This window comes from Halichoerus grypus, chromosome 7, assembly GCF_964656455.1.
Source record: "Halichoerus grypus chromosome 7, mHalGry1.hap1.1, whole genome shotgun sequence".
Lineage (NCBI taxonomy): Eukaryota > Metazoa > Chordata > Mammalia > Carnivora > Phocidae > Halichoerus > Halichoerus grypus.
In genome coordinates this window covers 150,262,921-150,284,624 of record NC_135718.1, presented here as the reverse complement: position 1 = coordinate 150,284,624, position 21,704 = coordinate 150,262,921, and positions in this window count along the sequence as shown.

The following is a 21,704-nucleotide window of genomic DNA, read 5'->3' as shown; positions in this document are numbered from 1 at the left end:
CTTCAAAATTCTTTTTTCATTTCTTTTGGGTATTTGGCCAGAAGTGGAATTGCTCAATCATATGGTAGATCTATTTTTAATTTTTTGAGGAACCTCCATATTGTTTTCCATAGTGGTTGAACCAATTCACATTCCCACCAACAGTGTATAAGTGTTCCCTTTTCTCCACATCCTCAGCAATACTTGTTATCTCTTGTCTTCTTGATGAAAGCCATTCTAACAGGTATAATGTGATATCTCTCTATAGTTTTGATTTGCATTTCCCTGATGATGAGTGATGGTGAGCATCTTTTCATGTCCCTGTTGGCTATTTGGGTATGTTCTCTGGAAAAACGTCTGTTTAGTTCTTCTGCCCATTTTTAAATCAGGTTGTTTGGGTTTTTTGTTTTGTTTTGTTTTTGCTATTGAGTTGTATGAGTTATTTGTATATTTTGGGTATTAACCCCTTATCTGATATATGGTTTGCAAAATTTCTCTCCCATTCTGTGGGTTGCCTTTTATTTTATTTTATTTTATTTTATTTTGTCCATTGTTTCTTTTGCTGTACAAAAACTCTTATGTTTGATGCAGTCCCCAATTTGTTGAGTTTTGCTTTTGTTGTTTGGGCTTTTGATGTCATATCCAAAAAATCATTGCCAAGGTCAATGTCGAGGAGCTTCTAAGTTTTCTTCTAGGAGTTTTATAGCATCAGATTTTATGATTAAGCCCTTGATCCATTTTGAGTTAATTTTTGGAAGTAGTGCAAGATAAGGGTCCAATTTCATCACTCTGCATCTGTTTGTCCAGTTTTCCCAGCACCATTTGTTGAAGATACTACCCTTTCTCCATTGGGTACTCTTGACTGTGTTGTCAAATATTAGTTGACCATACAAACAAAGGTTTAATTCTGGACTCTCTTGGTCTATGTATCTATTTTTGTACCAGTACCATACTGTTTTTATTACTGTAGCTTTGTAGTATAGTTTGAAATCAGGAAGTGTGATACTTCCAGTTTTGTTCTTTTTCCTCAGGATTGCTTTGGTTATTCAGGGACTTTCGTGGTTCTATACAAACTTTAGAATTTTTTTTTCTTTTTTAATTCCTGTGAAGAATGCCATTGGTATTTTGATGGGCATTGCATTGAATCTGTACATGGCTTTGGGTAGTATGGACATTTTAACAATATTAATTCTCCTGATCCATGAACATGGGATGTCTTTCCATGTTTATGTCTTCTTTGATTTCTTCAGGAAAATCTTGTAGTTTTCGTTGAACAATCTTTCACTTCCTTTGTTAAATTTATTCCTAAGTATTTTGTTTTTGATGCTAATATGAATAGGATATTTTCCTTTATTTCTTTCTCAGATGTTTCATCATTGGTGTATAGAAATGCAACTAATTTCTGTATGTTGATTTTGTATCCTGCAACTTTACTGAAATCATTGATAACTTCAAATAGTTTTATGATTGATTATGTGTTCTTGAATTTGGCATGCTAATATTTTGTTGAGAATTTTTGTATCTATATTCATCAGGGATATTGGGCTATAGTTTTCTTGTGGTGTTCTTATCTGGCTGGGTAATGCTGACCTTGTAGAATGAGTTTAGAAGTGTCTCCTCCTCCTCAACTTTTTGAAAGAGTTTGAGGATTGGTGTTAAGTTCTTTGAATGTTTGGTAGAATTCTCCAGTGAAGTTGTCTGGTCCTTGGGTTTTCTGTGTAGGGAAGTTTTTGATTACTGAATCAATTTCTTTGCTTGTTATTGATCTGTTCAGATTTACTATTTCTTCCTAATTTAGTCTTGGTAGGTTGTATGTTTCTAGAAATGTATCCATTTCTTCTAGGTTATCTAATTTGTTGGCATATAATTGTTCATAACAGTCTTTTATGGTCTTATATATGTCTGCAGTATCAGTTGCAATGTCTTTTTTATTTCTAATTTTATTTATTTGAGTATTTTCTCTCTTTTCTCTTGGTTAGTCTAGATAAAGGTTTGTTAATTTTGTTTATCTTTTTGAAGAACCAGCTGTTAGTTTCATTGATCCTTTCTACTGTTTTTCTGGTCTCTACTTCATTTATTTCCACTCTGATCTTTATTATTTCCTTCCTTCTGCTAACTTTGGGCTTAATTTGTTCTTTTTATAGTTCCTTGAGGTGTAAAGTGAGTTCTTTATTTGAGACCTTTCTCATTTTTTAATATATGCATTTATTGCTATAAACTTCCCTCTCAAAACTGATTTTGCCACACCCCATAAGTTTTGATAATGGTGTATTTACATTTTCATTTGTCTCAAGATAAATTTTTACTTCCTTTTTGATTTCTTCTTTGACCCATTGTTTTTTAGAAGTGTGTTGTTTAATGTTTTATAATTGATACATCTCAAGGCTCTCCACATAAAATTACTTGAAAAGTTTCACCAGAGAGAGATGTATTTCTTGCTTTTATTTTGTTAATAAAATGATCAAATGTTCATTGAAAAAAAAAGTGTGTTGTTTAGTTTCTACATATTTGTAACTTCCCAATTTTTTTCAGTTGTTGATTTCTAGTTTCATTCCATTGTGGTCAGAAAAGATAGTTGGTATGGTTTCCGTCTTCTTAAATTTGCTGATTGTTTTGTGTCCTATCATATGATCTATCCTGCAGAATGTTCCATGTGCACTGGAGAAGAATGTGTATTTTAGTATTGGATGGAAAGTTCTGTATATACTTGTTAAATTTATTTGTTCTAGAGTATGGTTCAATTCCAAGTTTTCATTGTTGATTTTCTGTCTGGATGACCTCTCCATTGCCGACAGGGGAATATTGAGGTCCCCTACTATTATTGTACTGTTGTCTATTTCTCTCTTTAGATCTGTTAGTATTTATTTAATATATTTTGGTGCTCCGATGTTGAGTGCATATATATTTATGATTGTTATGTATTCTTGTATTGACACTTTCATCCTTGTATAATGGCCTCCTTTGTCTCTTGTGACTGTTTTTGGCTTGAAGTCTATTTCGTCTGATGTAAGAATGGCTATGCCCACTTTTTTTTTGGTTTCTACTTACATGCAATATTCTCTTCCATTTCTTCATTTTGAGCCTCTATGTGTCTTTAGAGCTGAAATGAGTTTCCTGTAGGCAGCATATAGTCGGGTCTTTTTTTTTTAAGATTTTATTTTTTTAAGTGATCTCTACACGCAGCTTGGGGCTCGAGCTCACAACCCCGAGATAAAAAGTAACATGCTCTACTGACTGAGCCAGCCAGGCACCCCAGGTCTTGTTTTTTAAAATCTATCTAGCCACTCTATACCTTTTGGTTGGTGAATTCAATCTATTTGTATTTAGAGTAATTATTGACATGTAAAGACACCACTGCCATCTATTGTTTGCCTTCTGGTTGTTTTGTATCCCCATTGTTCCATTCTTCCTGTTTCTGTGTAGAAATGGTGTATTTTAAAAGTCCTCATCCAGGGGTGCCTGGATGGCTCAGTCAGTTGGGCATCTGACTCTTGATTTCAGTTTAGGTCATGATCTCAGGGTCATGAGATCGAGCCCTGTGTTGGGCTCCACGCTCAGCAGAGTCTGCTTGAGATGCTCTTTCTTCTCTCTCCCTCTGCCCCTCCTCTGCCACTCATGCTCTCTCTCTCTTTCTCTCTAAAATAAATAAATAAGGGGTGCCTGGTTGACTCAGTCATTAAGCATCTGCCTTCAGCTCAGGTCAGGTCCTGGGATCGAGCCCCGCATCGGGCTCCCTGCTCTGCAGGAGCTTTTGTTCCCTCTCTCGCTGTGTCTCTATCTGTCAAATAAATAAATAAATCTTAAAAATAAATAAATAAATGAAAATGAATAAATAAGAAAAGTCCTCATCCAAAGTGACTAAGAGTTATTTCCCAATTATGACTAGGAGGTTAGGCAAGCAGGAGCCATGCTCTGGTGGTAGGCTTTTCTATATGTTCTCATCACTATATATTCAGTTTGCAGTCTCTCCTATGCTAAGCTCTCACTACTGCATGATATTGGTATTTGTTTTCCCTGAGGCTATGTTGTTTGTAATATAAACATAATGTTAATTTTATGACCACCCTGAACATAAATGGTCCAAGCCTCTCTTAGCTACTGTGTTCTTCAGTGTTTTCTCACATTTACATTATTACTGCTTGATACTCAGACCTACCTTGCAACTAACCTGTAGATGTGTCCAAAATCAAAACCCTTTTGGTGGCGCCTGGGTGGCTCAGTCGTTAAGCGTCTGCCTTCGGCTCAGGTCGTGATCCCAGGGTCCTGGGATCGAGCCCCGCATCGGGCTTCCTGCTCTGCAGGAGGCCTGCTTCTCCCTCTCCCACTCCCCCTGCTTGTGTTCTCTCTCTCGCTGTGTATCTCGCTCTGTCAAATAAATAAAATCTTAAAAACAAACAAACAAACAAACAAAAAAACAAAATCAAAACCCTTTTGATGACATACTTTGACTCTACAATTAATAATCATTTTTTTCTAATATTCATACTTTCCCTCAATATTTGATTCAGTCATAAATCCAAAGTTCCTTTGTATTCTGCTAATACAGGTGAAAGATAGGATGTATTTGTGCTGTTTTTATATCTGTCTCCTGCATGCATCATCTCTTCCCCATTATACTAAGAATTCCTTAGGGCAGAGACTCTTGTCTCTTATTTCTTCATCTTCTCCCACCCCCCACCCCACCTCTTTTATGAGCATAACGTCAACACAGGGTTAGAGTACTGGGTATTGACTGAGTCACTCAGTTTCTAGTAAACACCCTTGGGCAAGTTATCCCTTGTTCAGCATTTGGTGTTATTGCTAGGCTCAGTATCATTTCCCTCCAGTGGTTCCAGAAGACTAGCTTCACTTCTGCAATTCTGCCAGGGCTCAAGTTCACTCTAGCTTGCCCACCTGCTCTGCACCTTTGCCAGAGTAGAATCTTCTTCTGGACTTCTACTGACACTGGGGGCCACAGGAAACAACAGATGATGAGCAGGCGACTACCACTATCTTATTCAAAATGACTTTTCCCAGTTTCTAGATGATAAACTAAAGCCCACAAGAGGTACTTTTCCTTAAGTCTCCTCAATGAACAACAAACACCTTTTATATTTGCAACTTCACTCAACTGCTATGGTCAAAAGAAGTTTTCATTTACATCCCTGTCCTTTCAGGATTTGTCCTTTCCTAGAAATCCTCCAATCAATGAATAAAAAGAATAAATTGTGAGACCTTTGTGTTGATAAGATTTGTTCCAAACTGAGTCTAGACCCACCACACTTCCATCTGTTTCTGATTCTTCATCCTCCAGTACTTCTGCTCTAGAGACCTCATTAAAGGGGTTCTCTGGCTCCAGACTCTTCTGCTTTCTGTCCAGGTGATGGCATACATCTTCCCTCCTGGCTCAGTGCCTGTTTAGCTCTTATGGTAAGTGATATCTTAGTTCTCACCCTTCTGTTTGTTGCCCCAAAAGACAGCCTGCCTGGGTGTGGTCTAGGATCCCAACTTTCTCTTGTTCCTAACAGGTTATGGAAAATTGGTCACCCTCAGGCTGGGAATCAACATTAGAGAAAGTTGAGTCTGGAGCCTGTACTGGGTAAAATTGGAAATGAGTGTAGGGGAGCAAAATTTTCATCCTAAAAGGTGCCTCTTTGGCATGTGGATTATTTTTAGCAAATTACTTTTAAGAAACAGAAGGCTCAAGAAGAACTTTTGACCTTACACTAATTGCATAAAGGAATTTAGACAGAGGAACTTCTTCAGGAAGGGCACTATTACCATAGTTATCGATAGTAAAATATGAGCTAGATGTGGTAGACAGGGAGAAACTTAGCAAAGTCTGTCTGTTAAAATTCCTCCCTATGTCCCATTGTTTCTGTATGGTCCAACAGACATTTGTTTACCCAACATTTACTCTTTCTCATCTTTCTGTGAATTGGGTTCCTTCCCTTTGAAGTCCCAGACCCCTAGCCCCTTCTCCTTAGCTCTGGATGGTGTACAAGCCTCAATTGCCTGACTGCCTGGAGGCTTCTTATTCTGATGGAGCCCCTGTATGAATGTAATTACGTTGATTTTCTCCTGTTAATCTGTCTCATGTCAATTTAGCTCTTAGCCCCATCAAAGGAATATTAGAGGGTAGAGGACTGTTTTTCCTTCCCCAACAGTTGGTGTCATTGGCAGAATAAACTTTGACTGGACACTGTTCACCCAGGACTGCTGCAGCTGAGAGATCCTGGGACTTCTGATAAAACCTGAGCAGGTGAGACTTCTTACCAAGTCAGTCTTCTGGAAATCTGCCTGCAGTGTCTAATGGAGGTGTTAGTATTACGAGTACATTTTTTAAATCTAAATTTAAATTAGCAGAAGGAAATATTTGTGAAACTAGTTCCTTGGGTATAGCAACTTCGGTATGAATTTGTTGTAAGTACTTTTGTTTTCTCTTGATCCTTTTTTTCTCCCAGGGATGGTCATTGTTTTCTTTTGTCTACTTTATGATCAGTGAGAATATTCTCTGGTCTCCATCAGCTGGAGGGTGCATATGCTTCTGGCAGGCAGCTGAGACCCAAGCTTAGGGAATTAAATAAAAAAAGGGGCAGGGAGGTGGTGAACTTTTGGCATGGTAAGTCACCCTACTCTGTTCAAAAAGAGGGAAAACACATGATTTCCTGTGTTTTGAAACAGCTGTTTAAAATAGGGCCCTTCATAGTACCGCTTGTACTTTCTTTGACTATCTTTGGGAGTGAACTTTCTGGATCTTGTGAAGGCTGCATTTTTTGCACTCTCTTGTGGTATACCTCTCGCATCTTTGGTTAAGCCATAAAAAGGCTTTTTGGTTTAAGTCTCTTCTGAGATTAATATAAAATCCTACTCACCAATGGCCAGGGAGTCTGCTCTCCTTCTTCCTCTTCCTCTGCCCCTCTCCCCGCTTGTGCGCACTCGCATTCTCTCTCTCTCTCAAATAGATAAATAAAATCTTTTTTTAAAAAGTTGGATACCGGGGCGCCTGGGTGGCTCAGTTCGTTAAGCGTCTGCCTTCGGCTCGGGTCATGATCCCAGGGTCCTGGGATCGAGCCCCGCATCGGGCTCCCTGCTCGGCGGGAAGCCTGCTTCTCCCTCTCCCACTCCCCCTGCTTGTGTTCCCTCTCTCGCTGTCTTTCTCTCTGTCGAATAAATAAATAAAATCTTTAAAAAAAAAAAAAAAGTTGGATACCTGCATTATATTCAATGTTGGTAACTCTAATACATGTCTGTATTATTTAAACCAACAAACTTAAGGGTACCTGGCTGGTTCAATTGGTAGAGCATGCATCTCTTGATCTTGGGGTCATGACTTTGAGCCCCATGTTGGGCACAGAGATTGCTTTAAAAAAAAAGCTAACAAACTTAAGCTAACTTTTATTTTCTAAAAGTTATCCTAGATCCTAGAACTTGAAAAAATCTGGGTTAGTTTCTATTGTATTTCTGAGATTTAGAAATGGTTTATTTTTAAGTGCTTAATTTTAAGCCAATTAAATAGAACTCTTTTACAAATTAATTTTAGCAACACCATCCAGAGGTTAAAAAAAACCCCACCTAATCTATAATGTACATACTTATAGACAAACAGAGAGCTCATAGTTTCTGTTTCAAAACAATATAAAACACACTAGCTTATAAATAATAGTTGGAATAAACTTAATTTTACTCACTCAGATGGCTGGCCTATTACTATTTGTAGAGAAAACTTTTAAGATGTGTATTTGTCCGTGGAAGTAATCTTAAGGATTATGATGATAATGTCAGGTTTGCGCACAAGAGCCTTTTATACAGTTTGTATTTTTAAAAAAGACTGTTTTTTCATTCTTTTTCTTTTTTTCTTTAGTCTTTGGTGAGTATGGGCATTATTTCAGATACTTCTGTTGTCAAAAACTGACCTCCGTGCTTCAGAGCCAAAACATAATGCAAAGACAGGGACTGGGTGTAAAGAAGGAAGATAGACTGCTTTGCTGGGCAAAGGAGGCTGCAGAAAGCTAAGGCCTTCAAACCTGCAAGGCCCTGGAAGAAGGGGCGGGCGCGCGTGGAAGGCGGCGGTTAATAGGAAAATATAGGATCTACAGGATCTAGCTGGTTTCCACAGGAATTGTGCTTGTGTTGCCAGCCTCCTTGGTCGTTTCCAGGGTGGTTCCAGGTTCCTGAGACAAAAGGCTAAGAAGGGAGGAGGGGAGGTTTGGGGCAGAGAGGGAAAAGGTTAACTTTAAAACCGAGCTTTCCTGAAGCATTAGTGCAGCCATTTTGATTTTTGTTCAACTTTATGCTGTTAAATGGTTTCATTTTCTGGGATGGTTACATTTCAAAGACATGGTAACATTTATATCTTCAAGGGACAGAAAAAGTATGACAGTTCCTCCAAGAAGGACTTTGGTTTCCTAAGGTCAATGATTTACAAAATCCTTTGAGATAAATAGGGAGAGTTGTAGGTTTGGTAAAAAGGAATAAACAGACTTTGGATTGCCTTTAGTGCTGCATTTTTTTTTTTAGTTTTGCAAAGATTTGTAAGATAGGAACAGTAGCTCTCAATTTTTTTCTTTTCTTCTTAAGTGGAAGACAATTGTACTTCTAATGCACTGATTTTTTACAATATCTGCAAATGTCTGAAGGCCAATAGGAAGGGGTCTAAGTGGGGATGCCTGGGTGGCTCAGTCGGTTAAGCATCTGCCTTCAGCTTGGGTCATGATCCCAGGGTTCTGGGATCAAGTCCTGCATCAGGCTTCATGCTCTGCAGGGATCCTGCTTCTCCCTCTGCCTCTCTCTCTCTCTCTGTTTCTCATGAATAAATAAATAAAATCTTAAAAAAAAAAAAAAAAAGAAGGGGTCTGAGTGGACTTTGATTTTTGTTCTATGCCTAATTTCTGTTCTTCCATCTTATTAAGGGAGTCCCTATGGCTGTTACACCAATAAGATAATTGTTCAGAATGAGAGGTCTCCAAAAATTTTTTTTCTTTCAAATATAGCCAATTTAAAGGATCCATCATCTGGCCATTAGTGAGTAGGATTTTATATTAAATTAAATCTCCACCCAAGGAGGAGCACAAGCCTCATTTACATAACATACCGTGTATATATAGGCATGTTTCCTTAAGGCACATGCATGACCTTATGCCTGCCTCTATATACGATGACAAGGCTTCCCTATCTAAATATTCATCCCAACTCCAAACAAAAGGAACTTGGAGAGTCAAGGCTTTGGAAGCCATTCCCCCTGATCTCCTTATTTGCTGCATACAAAAGTTTTCTTCGTGGGACAAATCAACCTGGTCCAGTTTCTGACTCACCAAGGAGGGAACTCAGGTTGGTTTGCTTACAAGTTTACATTATCTCTGTTGCAAAATTTGTCGGCAAAAAATAACTCAGAGCAAACTGAGGGTTGCTGGAGTGGTGGGGAGGTGGGAGGGATGGGGTGGCTGGGTGATAGACACTGGGGAGGGTATGTGCTATGGTGAGTGCTGTGAATTGTGTAAGACTGTTGAATCACAGACCTGTACCCCTGAAACAAATAATACATTATATGTTTAAAAAAAAAAAAAGAAGAAGATAGCAGGAGGGGAAGGATGAAGGGGGGGAAATCGGAGGGGGAGACGAACCATGAGAGACGATGGACTCTGAAAAACAAACTGAGGGTTCTAGCGGGGAGGGGGTGGGAGGATGGGTTAGCCTGGTGATGGGTATTAAAGAGGGCACGTTCTGCATGGAACACTGGGTGTTATACGCAAACAATGAATCATGGAACACTACATCTAAAACTAATGATGTAATGTATGGTGATTAACATAATAAAAAAAATAACTCAGAGCAAAATATAATGGTGGATTTTGTTTAATGTTTCATGAAATTTTCATGGGTAATTTAAACATAATTATTGATAACCAGTAGATTAAATAGATGTAAGTAAAATAACAAGCTTTTAGGTGAACTTTTTTTTAGCAATAATTATGAGTTATGGTGTACGTACTTAAAAATAGCTTCCCAAATCTCTTTGGTACTTAAAACCTTAAAGTTTTGCTAAGTTAAGTCAAATAATGGAAATTTATCAAATATCTAGATCATTTCTACATAAGATAAAAAATGAAACATTAATTACTGAGCATAGGTTTATCTACTTTTGGCTCCTTTTACAGAGAAAGTAAAGATAAATTTGGGTCTGTTAAAAAACATGTTTTGGGGCGCCTGGGTGGCTCAGTTGGTTAAGCGACTGCCTTCGGCTCAGGTCATGATCCTGGAGTCCCTGGATCGAGTCCCGCATCGGGCTCCCTGCTCGGCAGGGAGTCTGCTTCTCCCTCTGACCCTCCCCCCTCTCATGTGCTCTCTCTCATTCTCTCTCTCTCAAATAAATAAATAAAATCTTTAAAAAAAAAAAAAAAAAAAAAAAACATGTTTTGTACTTTATTGAAAGATTGTACTGTAGAGAATTGCATGTTTCTAGAAATTATGACATGTATTCATATATTTGCCAATCTAAGAATGTTGGTACAACAGTTCACAATTGCTGGCTACTTAGTTTTCACTAGAAATTAAAGTTTCTAAGGGTTAATTTTAAATAATATATGTGGTTAAAACTACTAGAACTAATAAGGAAGCAACTCTGTATACAAGTAAAGTAGGACATGTTTTGGGTAAGAAAATGTATGAGATATGGAGATGTTTTGGTTAAGGGAAAAGAAAGAAAATTTGTACTAAAGTAAAACTGGTTATGGGAAAGAGGAAAGGACAAAATCTGAATATAAAAAAAAAACAGAAGTTGTAGAAGGTTTGTGGAAAAGAAATCTTTGAAAGTGAATTTTATATATGGTTAAGACTGGCTAAGATTGGAAGGGATTTAATTAAGTAAATGGGTTTTAATATCAAAAGTAAGCTGGTGCAAATTAAAATTTGGTTTTTCTTTTTTCTAAGATTTTATTGTTTTTAATATGTATTTTTAAAGCTTTATTTATTTGAGAGAGAGAGCACAAGGCATGCTTGAGCAGGGGGAGGGGAAAAGGGAGAGGGAGAGGGAGAGAGAGAATCTCAAGCAGACTCCATGCTGAACAGGGAACCTGACTTGCGGCTTGATTTCACAACCCTGAGATAATGACCCTGAGATCATGACCTGAGCCGAAATCAAGAGTTGGACACTCAACCGATGGAGCCACCCAGGCACCCCTAAGATTTTATTTTTTAAGTCATCTCTATACCCAAGGTGGGGCTCAAACTTACAACCCACAACCCTGAGACCAAGAGTCCCATACTCAACCGACTGAGCCAGCCAGGCACCCCAAAATTTGGTTTGTCTGTTAAGGGGACAAAATTTTCTTGGACTATTGTTCTGCTCTTAATAAAAAGAGATTATGAAGGGGTTTTTTTTGCCTTTGAAGTAAGATGTCTAGAAAACAAAAATGTTGTGTTTATCAAAATAAGGTTTGGTGCTTCATGTTGTCTTAATCAGATCTTTGATTGCTTAAGAGCTAAGTTTTCCCTTTTTACAGCCATTTAACATTTTGTGTTTGCCTGCAAAATCTTTGTCACCATGGTTAAATGGATAACTAAGTATCATTAGTTATTACGTAGTGACATATGATCCTATTTGACTAAGTGTTTTTAAACCTTTTTGATATATTTTTTCCCCAAAGTTTATTCATTTATTTTTAAGTAATCCCTACAACCAACATGGGGTTCAAACTCATGACCCCGAGATCAGGCATCACATGCTCTTCCAGCTGAGCCAGCCAGGTGCCCCATCTTTTTGGTATTTTTTGACAAACTTCCAAAAAATCTAATCCTAAATGAAGTTGTTTTTGTTTTTTTTTAACCTCAAAATAACTGGGATTTTTCAGAGGGTCCTTGAAAAAAACAAAACAAAAGATTTGTTCTCGCTCCTTAAAAAAGAGAGATATTGAACTAATTAGGCTTATTTGATATGTTACATTACATGGAAAATATTGTCAAATAAGTGATGTGAACTTTCTTAGATGATGCTGTATGGGTAAATATTATTAATATAAATGTCCTAGAAATTGTATAAAATCCCTAAAATTATGATATGTGGTATGATAGGTATAATATTATCAATCATAATTCTAGTTATTATCTTAAAATATTGTATGTCATGGAAATAACTACGGATCCTTAATAACTGCATTGTAATGCACTCTAATTAGACCATTAACCATACCATTTTTAAGTCTTTTATCATTTACAGACATTTATTTTTTTTACTCAGATGCTTTTATGAAAGAATTCCTGCAAAAATGCTTCATCTTAAAGGAGACTCATGAAAAAGACTCTAAAAAGCAGCTTTCTGATACCTTTAGGATCATAAAATTAACTGGGTAGACATTTCCAGAACTAATGGAAAAAAAATGGATTCAAGCAGAATAAGAATTAATTACATGGAACTGAATAAACTGAGGAGGATGATTATAACTTTTATGATTTTTTGTTTCAAATATTGCTGGTTCTTTAATCTGTTTTTCAGATACAAGGAAACTTTCCCTCTTAAGCTAACTATGACTTACAGCAATTTGGCAATTTGTACCTTTGTAAGCAGAATGGAAACATTGATCTTTTTCTCCCTACCGGACCCCTCCAGAATTTGAAAACTTCATGAGTATTCTTATTTTTATGGCAATACATTTATTTGCGTGTAAGAATCTAGTCTCCTTGCAACAGGATACAATTAGAAACATTCTTATATTGCCAAGGCTTTGACTGGAATGTCATCTTTGAGAGAGATGTGCATAGACTCAGAGATGGTCAGACAGCTTTAAGGCATGAAGACTAACTTGCTGGAGCCAGTATTGGAAATAATGCCCTGATAGCTTGCTTCCAGGGTTTCCAGCAACTTACCTGGTAAGTAAAGAATGCCACTTCCTGGCAGGTGCAGGAATCTCAGGGTCTTTCTAGGGCCTCAAGAAGAGAGGAATGAATTCAGATCTGTAGGTATTGCAAGTGAAGTCTGATAGGAAGTATTTGGCTTGGTTTCTTAGCCTCAAGATTAAAAATTCAATTTGGAGATTCTCTATGAGAAGTGGTAGCAAAACAGATATAAAAGAGCCTATACGATTAGCTGCCATTCTTGCTGTACTTATTGCGAGTAATCAGGCCAAGTTTGTTGAAAGTAGACTTATTTTGCAAAAAATTTGTCATACTCTGGTTACCTTTGCTAGAAATTAAGGTGATTATAGAGAGCAAAAATTGTTTCAGTAGCACACCTTTGTGATTATTCAATTCTAATACTGTTTTTGTTTGTTTGTTTGTTTAAAGATTTTATTTATTTGACAGAGAGAGAGACAGCGAGAGAGGGAACACAAGCAGGGGGAGTGGGAGAGGGAGAAGCAGGCTTCCCGCCGAGCCAGGAGCCCGATGTGGGACTCGATCCCAGGACTCCAGGATCATGACCTGAGCCGAACGCAGTCGCTTAACCAACTGAGCCACCCAGGCGCCCCCAATTCTAATACTGTTAATCGCAAACTGGACTAGATCCCGATTCTTCGAGTTTCCTCTAATGTCTGGCTACAACTCTGCAAACCAAGGTTTTCAATATTTGTCTCACCCGTCTGACTTGAAATCATTGGGAAATAAAGCTGCTCTTTTTTCTGAAGCCCTACACACGAAATAGGAATGACTCGACATGAACTTTAGAGAAATGACCACATCAGCTCATGTGTGGATGATCTTCATGCCAGATTGCTGCTGCCTGCCTTCACTCCATCTAGAGATGCTTCAAGATGGACATCTAAAAATTGTCTCAACTGGTTGCCTTCAGAACTCAGAAACTGAGTTGATAATTTGCTCCAATCATTAACCATTGTTTTACTTTTATCTCCATAAAAATGCCTTATTTAATACCTGATTATTTGAACCATTGGCCTAACTTTGGGAACACACCTGCCCCGCTGCCTTCTGAAATGAGTTTAGCTGAACTGACCTTGTTGTTAGGACAAAGAGACTATTTCAGTAAGATGAAATAATCTACCAACTTAGCTTCTGGACTGATGTGGGAAACAAAGGCAGAGGAAAATTACTATATTTCCTTACTTCCTGTTACTACCTACAGCCCATTGACAAGTCCTTGAAATGGGCAGAGTGACATTTCTCTAGGAACTCAGCTGCTTCCATGTTAATACTTTGCTAAGCACAGAAGGCAATCTTAGCCTGACCTTTCAGGATCCTGCAAGTCTACTTTAACGTAAAAATTCCTTTGGAAACTTCCTTTATCTCTACCCCCCCCAAATATATATTGGCCATCATCCCCCGAGCATATGACCCACGAATATACATCTGATGGGTCTCATGACTAAGGTTTTATTAGACAGTAATAGATGACTTTTCCTAATAACACCTAGCCCTCAAGGTCCTGGAAACCTTACTTCCAAAATTCCGTAGAGACTCACAATATCCCTAACTCCCTCCCAACTTGAAAGTATATCATAGGCCACTCTTCATGACCCCAGTACAGTTCTTTCTGCCCGCGGATCCTGTCCCCGTGCTTTAATAAAGCCACCATTTTGCACCAAAAACATCTCAAGAATTCTTTCTTGGCCATCAGCTTTGAACCCTAACATCTTTCCTACATCATGGACTATGAAGTTTTGGGGGGAAGTTTCAAAGGTAGGACTGTGGGGAGCTAAATTCACCACCCAAGATGTGTCTCTGTGGCATGTGGATTATTTTAGGCTAATTAATTTAAGAGAAAGCTCAAGGGGCACCTGGGTGGCTCAACCAGTTAAGCATCTGACTTTGGCTCAGGTCATCATCTCAGGGTCCTGAGATCAAGCCCCAGGTGGGGCTCATATTGGGCCCACAAGAGTCTCCCTCTCCCTTGCCCCAACCCCCAAGCCCCATCCCCTGCTATTACCATAGATAACTACAGTATAATATGAACTAGGGGTGGTGGTGAGGAATTTAGCAAAGTCTGTGTGTTAAAATTCCTCTCTATGACCCATTGCTTCTGTGTGGCCCAGCAAATATTTGTTTACCCAACATTTACTCATTTTCATTTTCATCTTTCTATGAATTGATTTCTTCTCTTTTAAGTCCCAGGCTCCTACCCCCTTCTCCTTAGATCTGGATGGCATATAAGTCTCAATTGCCTATCTGCCTGGGGGCTTCCTGTTCTGATGGAGCCCCTGTATGAATGTAATTAAATTGATTTTCTCCTGTTAATCTGTGTCATGTCAGTTTAACTCTTAGGCCAACCAAAAGACTATTGTAGGGTAGAGGAAAATTTTCCTGCCCAATATGAGTCAATGCTTATTAACATATAGGTTAATGAATAGGAAGAGCTGGTTAGAATAAGAAGAACTCTTTATTTTATTTTATTATTTTATTTTATTTTTTTGAGAGAGAGCACATGCGTACTTGTGAAGGTTTGGGGAGAGAGAGAGAGAGAGAATCCTAAGCAGGCTCTGCACCCAGCACAGAGCCCAACACAGGCTTGACCTCATGGCTCCAAGATCATGACCTGACCCAAAATCAAGAGTTGGACAACTAACCAACTGAGCTACTCAGGTGCCCCCAAGCAAGAAGAAAAAAAAATTTTTTAATTGTGCAAATACTCTCAATTGTATTATTTCCTCACAACAAATTCATTATGAAATGTTAAGTTGTACCCAATGATGGAGAACACATGGGTTTAAATTAATTAGCTTTTTCTCTTTCTTCCTCTTGTACCTCTCAGTTTCCCCTTTCTCCTCCCAGACACAGATCTGGCGGTCACCAGCACTGGTGTGGGCCCCCCTCCATCGTCATCACCGCAGCTGCTGCTGGTCACACCTTGGTCTCTGGCAGGAGCAGGGTTTGCTGCGCTCTGCAAACCTGGGCGGCTGGCGAGTGACTCTGGGGCAGCTCTCCCCCATTGCACATTCACTGAAGACTCACACTCAGCGGTCTTCCTTAATAGAGGAACAAAAACAAGAAGAACTCTTAAAGAACACCTGGTTATTGGCAAGAGAATGGACAAATAGATCAATGGAACAGAATAGAGAGCCCAGAAATACACCCACATAAATATACTCAACTGAATTTTTGACAAAGAAGCAAAAGCCATATAATGAAGAAAAGACAGTCTTTTCAACACATGGTGCTGGAACAACTGGACATCCACATACGAAGAAGTGAATCTGGCCACCAACCTTAAACCCTTCGCATAAATTAACTCAAAATGGATCATAGACCTAAACGTAAAATGCAAAACTATAAAACTCCCAGAAGATAACAAAGAAGAAAAATCTAGATGACCTTGGATATGATAATGACTTTTTACGTATGACATCAGAAGTACGATCCATTAAAGAAATAATTGATACGCTGGGTTTTATTAAAATTAGTAACTTTTGCTCTCAGATGATGTCAAGAGAATCAGAAGACAAGTCACAGACTGGGAGAAAATATTTGCAAGTCATATCTGATGAAGAGCATCCTGTCCATCCTCTTCACTATGCTGAGGTCCAGAGAAACAAAATGCCTTGCCTAAGACCAGAGAGTGGCAAAAGTAGGTCTAAAATCGAGTCTTACCCCTCCCTTACTAACTTAGGTCCTTAGAGATAAATAGCCTTTTGTTGTCTAAGCCCCTCACTTTGTCATGGGTCTTGGACTCCTGGGAAATAGCCCTGCTGTCATATTATTTCTCTCTCCTCTCATCAAAATTCTTCAACACTCTGCTGTTCTGAGAAAGGTAAACAAATGCATCCTCTGAAGTTAATGACCCACTTAGCTTAGGGCATTTGTGTTTCTAAAATGTTATTAAAGATGACAAAGTTTTAACACAAAGACATGAATTCCCAGAGGAAGTTTCCAGGCTGGTCTGGTGATGCTAGTGTAGGACCTGGATGAGATACCTCAAATCAGAGTCTCCATACCTCAATCATTCTTCCTCCTCTCTTCTCTTCTGTGGTTGCTTTTCCTCCCTGACTTCCTCTTCTTTTGGGATCGGCAGCTGATTGTGGTGCTGCGTGGGTGGCTCAGCTCTGGAGGAAGTGGCTGTAATGAGGAAACCCTAGAGAGAACTGATAGAACAATCACGGGAATCCACTAAAAGGGTGGTCATGGTGTTAAGAGGAAGAGAAACAAAACCCAACCAAGCAGAGAAAAGAGAAAAGAGCACCTCCGGAATCAAGTGGCTAGAATCTGAGAGCGTCTGGAGCTGGAGACACTGGACTTTGTAGCAATAATTGGCCCTTTCCAAATTGGGTCCATAAACAATGTTCCTCATTGGAGTAGACGAGACTTTCCTGGTCTTTACTTTTTTTTATTTTTTTTATTGTTATGTTAATCCCCATACATTACATCGTTAGTTTTAGATGTAGTGTTCCATGATTCAGTTTGTGCATAACACCCAGTGCTCCATGCAGAACGTGCCCTCTTTAATACCCATCACCAGGCTAACCCCTCCTCCTACCCCCCTCCCCTCTAGAACCCTCAGTTTGTTTTTCAGAGTCCATCGTCTCTCATGGTTCGTCTACCCCTCCGATTTCCCCCCTTCATTCTTCCCCTCCTGCTATCTTCTTCTTTTTTTTTCTTAACATATGTTGCATTATTTGTTTCATAGGTACAGATCTGAGATTCAACAGTCTTGCACAATTCACAGCGCTTACCAGAGCACATACCCTCCCCAGTGTCTATCACCCAGTCACCCCATCCCTCCCACCACACCCCCCACTCCAGCAACCCTCAGTTTGTTTCCTGAGATTAAGAATTCCTCATATCTGTGAGGTCATATGATACATGTCTTTCTCTGTTTGACTTATTTCGCTCAGCATAATACCCTCCAGTTCCATCCACATTGTTGCAAATGGCAAGATCTCATTCCTTTTGATGGCTGCATAATATTCCATTGTATATATATACCACATCTTCTTTATCCATTCATCTGTTGATGGACATCTTGGCTCTTTCCACAGTTTGGCTATTGTGGACATTGCTGCTATAAACATCGGGGTGCACGTACCCTTTCTGATCCCTACTTTTGTATCTTTGGGGTAAATACCCAGTAGTGCAATTGCTGGATCTTATGGTAGCTCTATTTTCAACTTTTTGAGGAACCTCCACACTGTTTTCCAGAGTGGCTGCACCAGCTTGCATTCCCACCAACAGTGTAGGAGGGTTCCCCTTTCTCCACATCCCCGCCAACATCTGTCATTTCCTGACTTGTTAATTTTAGCCATTCTGACTGGTGTGAGGTGGTATCTCATTGAGGTTTTGATTTGGATTTCCCTGATGCCAAGCGATGTTGAGCACTTTTTCATGTGTCTGTTGGCCATTTGGATGTCTTCTTTGGAAAAATGTCTGTTCATGTCTTCTGCCCATTTCTTGATTGGATTATTTGTTCTTCAGGTGTTGAGTTTGATAAGTTCTTTATAGATTTTGGATACTAGCCCTTTATCTGATATGTCATTTGCAAATATCTTCTCCCATTCTGCCAGTTGTCTTTTGGTTTTGTTGACTGTTTCTTTTGCTGTGCAAAAGCTTTTTATCTTGATGAAGTCCCAGTAGTTCATTTTTGCCCTTCCTTCCCTTGCCTTTGGCAGTGTTTCTAGGAAGAAGTTGCTGTGGCTGAGGTCGAAGAGGTTGCTGCCTGTGTTCTGCTCTAGGATTTTGATGGATTCCTGTCTCACATTGAGGTCTTTCAACCATTTTGAGCTATTTTTGTGTGTGGTGTAAGGAAATGGTCCAGTTTCATTCTTCTGCATGTGGCTATCCAGTTTTCCCAACACCATTTGTTGAAGAGACTGTCTTTTTTCCATTGGACTTTCTTTCCTGCTTTGTCAAAGATGAGTTGACCATAGAGTTGAGGGTCCATTTCTGGGCTCTCTCTTCTGTTCCATTGATCTATGTGTCTGTTTTTGTGCCAGTACCATACTGTCTTGATGATGACAGCTTTGTAATAGAGCTGGAAGTCCGGAATTGTGATGCCGCCAGCTTTGCTTTTCTTTTTCAACATTCCTCTGGCTATTCGGGGTCTTTTCTGGTTCCATACAAATTTTAGGATTATTTGTTCCATTTCTTTGAAAAAAGTGGATGTTTTTTTGATGGGAATTGCATTGAATGTGTAGATTGCTCTAGGTAGCATTGACATCTTCACAATATTTGTTCTTCCAATCCATGAGCATGGAACGTTTTTCCATTTCTTTGTGTCTTCCTCAATTTCTTTCATGAGTATTTTATAGTTTTCTGAGTACAGATCCTTTGCCTCTTTGGTTAGATTTATTCCTAGGTATCTTATGGTTTTGGGTGCGATTGTAAATGGGATCGACTCCTTAATTTCTCTTTCTTCTGTCTTATTGTTGGTGTATAGGAATGCCACTGACTTCTGTGCATTGATTTTCTATCCTGCCACTTGACTGAATTCCTGTATGAGTTCTAGCAGTTTTGGGGTGGAATCTTTTGGGTTTTCCACATAAAGTATCATATCATCTGCAAACAGTGAGAGTTTGACTTCTTTTCTGATTTGGATGCCTTTGATTTCTTTTTGTTGTCTGATTGCTGTGGCTAGGACTTCTAATACTATGTTGAATAGCAGTGGTGATAGTGGACATCCCTGCCACGTTCCTGACCTTAGGGGGAAAGCTCTCAGTTTTTCCCCATTGAGAATGATATTTGCTGTAGGTTTTTCATAGATGGCTTTTATGATATTGAGGTATGTACCCTCTATGCCTATACTCTGAAGAGTTTTGATCAAGAAAGGATGCTGTACTTTGTCAAATGCTTTTTCTGCATCTATTGAGAGGATCATATGGTTCTTGTTCTTTCTTTTGTTAATGTATTGTATCATGTTGATTGATTTGCGGATGTTGAACCAACCTTGCAGCCCAGGGATAAATCCCACTTGGTCGTGGTGAATAATCCTTTTAATGTACTGTTGGATCCTATTGGCTAGTATTTTGGTGAGAATTTTTGCATCCATGTTCATCAGGGATATTGGTCTGTAATTCTCCTTTTTGATGGGGTCTTTGTCTGGTTTTGGGACCAAGGTAATGGTGGCCTCACAAAATGAGTTTGGAAGTTTTCCTTCCATTTCAATTTTTTGGAAGAGTTTCAGAAGAATAGGTATTAATTCTTCTTTAAATGTTTGGTAGAATTCCCCTGGGAAGCCATCTGGCCCTGGGCTTTTGTTTTTTGGGAGATTTTTGATGACTGCTTCAATTTCCTTAGTGGTTATAGGTCTGTTCAGGTTTTCTATTTCTTCCTGGTTCAGTTTTGGTAGTTGATACATCTCTAGGAATGCATCCATTTCTTCCAGGTTATCTAATTTGCTGGCATAGAGTTGCTCATAATATGTTCTTATAATTGTTTGTATTTCTTTGGTGTTGGTTGTGATCTCTCCTCTTTCATTCGTGATTTTGTTGATTTGGGTCATTTCTCTTTTCTTTTTGATAAGTCTGGCCAGGGGTTTATCAATCTTGTTAATTCTTTCAAAGAACGAGCTCCTAGTTTCATTGATCTGTTCTACTCTTCTTTTAGTTTCTATTTCATTGATTTCTGCTCTGATCTTTATGATTTCTCTTCTCCTGCTGGGTTTAGGCTTTATTTGCTGTTCTTTCTCCAGCTCCTTTAGGTGTAGGGTTAGGTTGTGTTTTTGAGACCTTTCTTGTTTCTTGAGAAAGGCTTGTATTGCTATATACTTTCCTCTTAGGACTGCCTTTGCTGCATCCCAAAGATTTTGGATAGTTGTGTTTTCATTTTCATTGGTTTCCATGAATTTTTTTAATTCTTCTTTAATTTCCTGGTTGACTCATTCATTCTTTAGTAGGATGCTCTTTAGCCTCCATGTATTTGAGTTCTTTCCGACTTTCCTCTTGTGACTAGTTCTAGTTTCAAAGCATTGTGGTCTGAAAATAGGCAGGGAATGATCCCAATCTTTTGGTACTGGTTGAGACCTGATTTATGACCTAGGATGTGATCGATTCTGGAGAATGTTCCATGGGCACTAGAGAAGAATGTGTATTCCGTTGCTTTGGGATGGAATGTTCTGAATATGTCTGTGAAGTCCATTTGGTCCAGTGTGTCATTTAAAGCCTTTATTTCCTTGTTGATCCTTTGCTTAGACCATCTGTCCATTTCAGTGAGGGGAGTGTTAAAGTCCCCCACTATTATTGTATTGTTGTCAATGTGTTTCTTTGCTTTTGTTATTAATTGCCTTATATAATTAGCTGCTCCCATGTTAGGGGCATAGATATGTACAATTGTTAGATCTTGTTGGATAGACCCTTTAAGTAGGATATAGTGTCCTTCCTCATCTCTTATTACAGTCTTTGGTTTAAAATCTAATTTGTCTGATAAAAGGATTGCCACCCCAGCTTTCTTTTGGTGTCCATTAGCATGGTAAATGGTTTTCCACCCCCTTACTTTCAATCTGGGGGTGTCTTTGGGTCCAAATGAGTCTCTTGCAGACAGCATATCAATGGGTCTTGTTTTTTAATCCAATCTGATAGCCTGTGTCTTTTGATTGGGGCATTTAGCCCATTTACATTCAGGGTAACTATTGAAAGATATGAATTTAGTGCCATTGTATTGCCTCTAAGGTGACTGTTACTGTATATTGTCTGTGTTCCTTTCTGGTCTATGTTGCTTTTAGGGTCTCTCTTTGCTTAGAGGACCCCTTTCAAGATTTCTTGTAGGGCTGGTTTCGTGTTTGCAAATTCCTTTAGTTTTTGTTTGTCCTGGAAGCTTTTTATCTCTCCTTCTATTTTCAATGACAGCCTAGCTGGATATAGTATTCTTGGCTGCATATT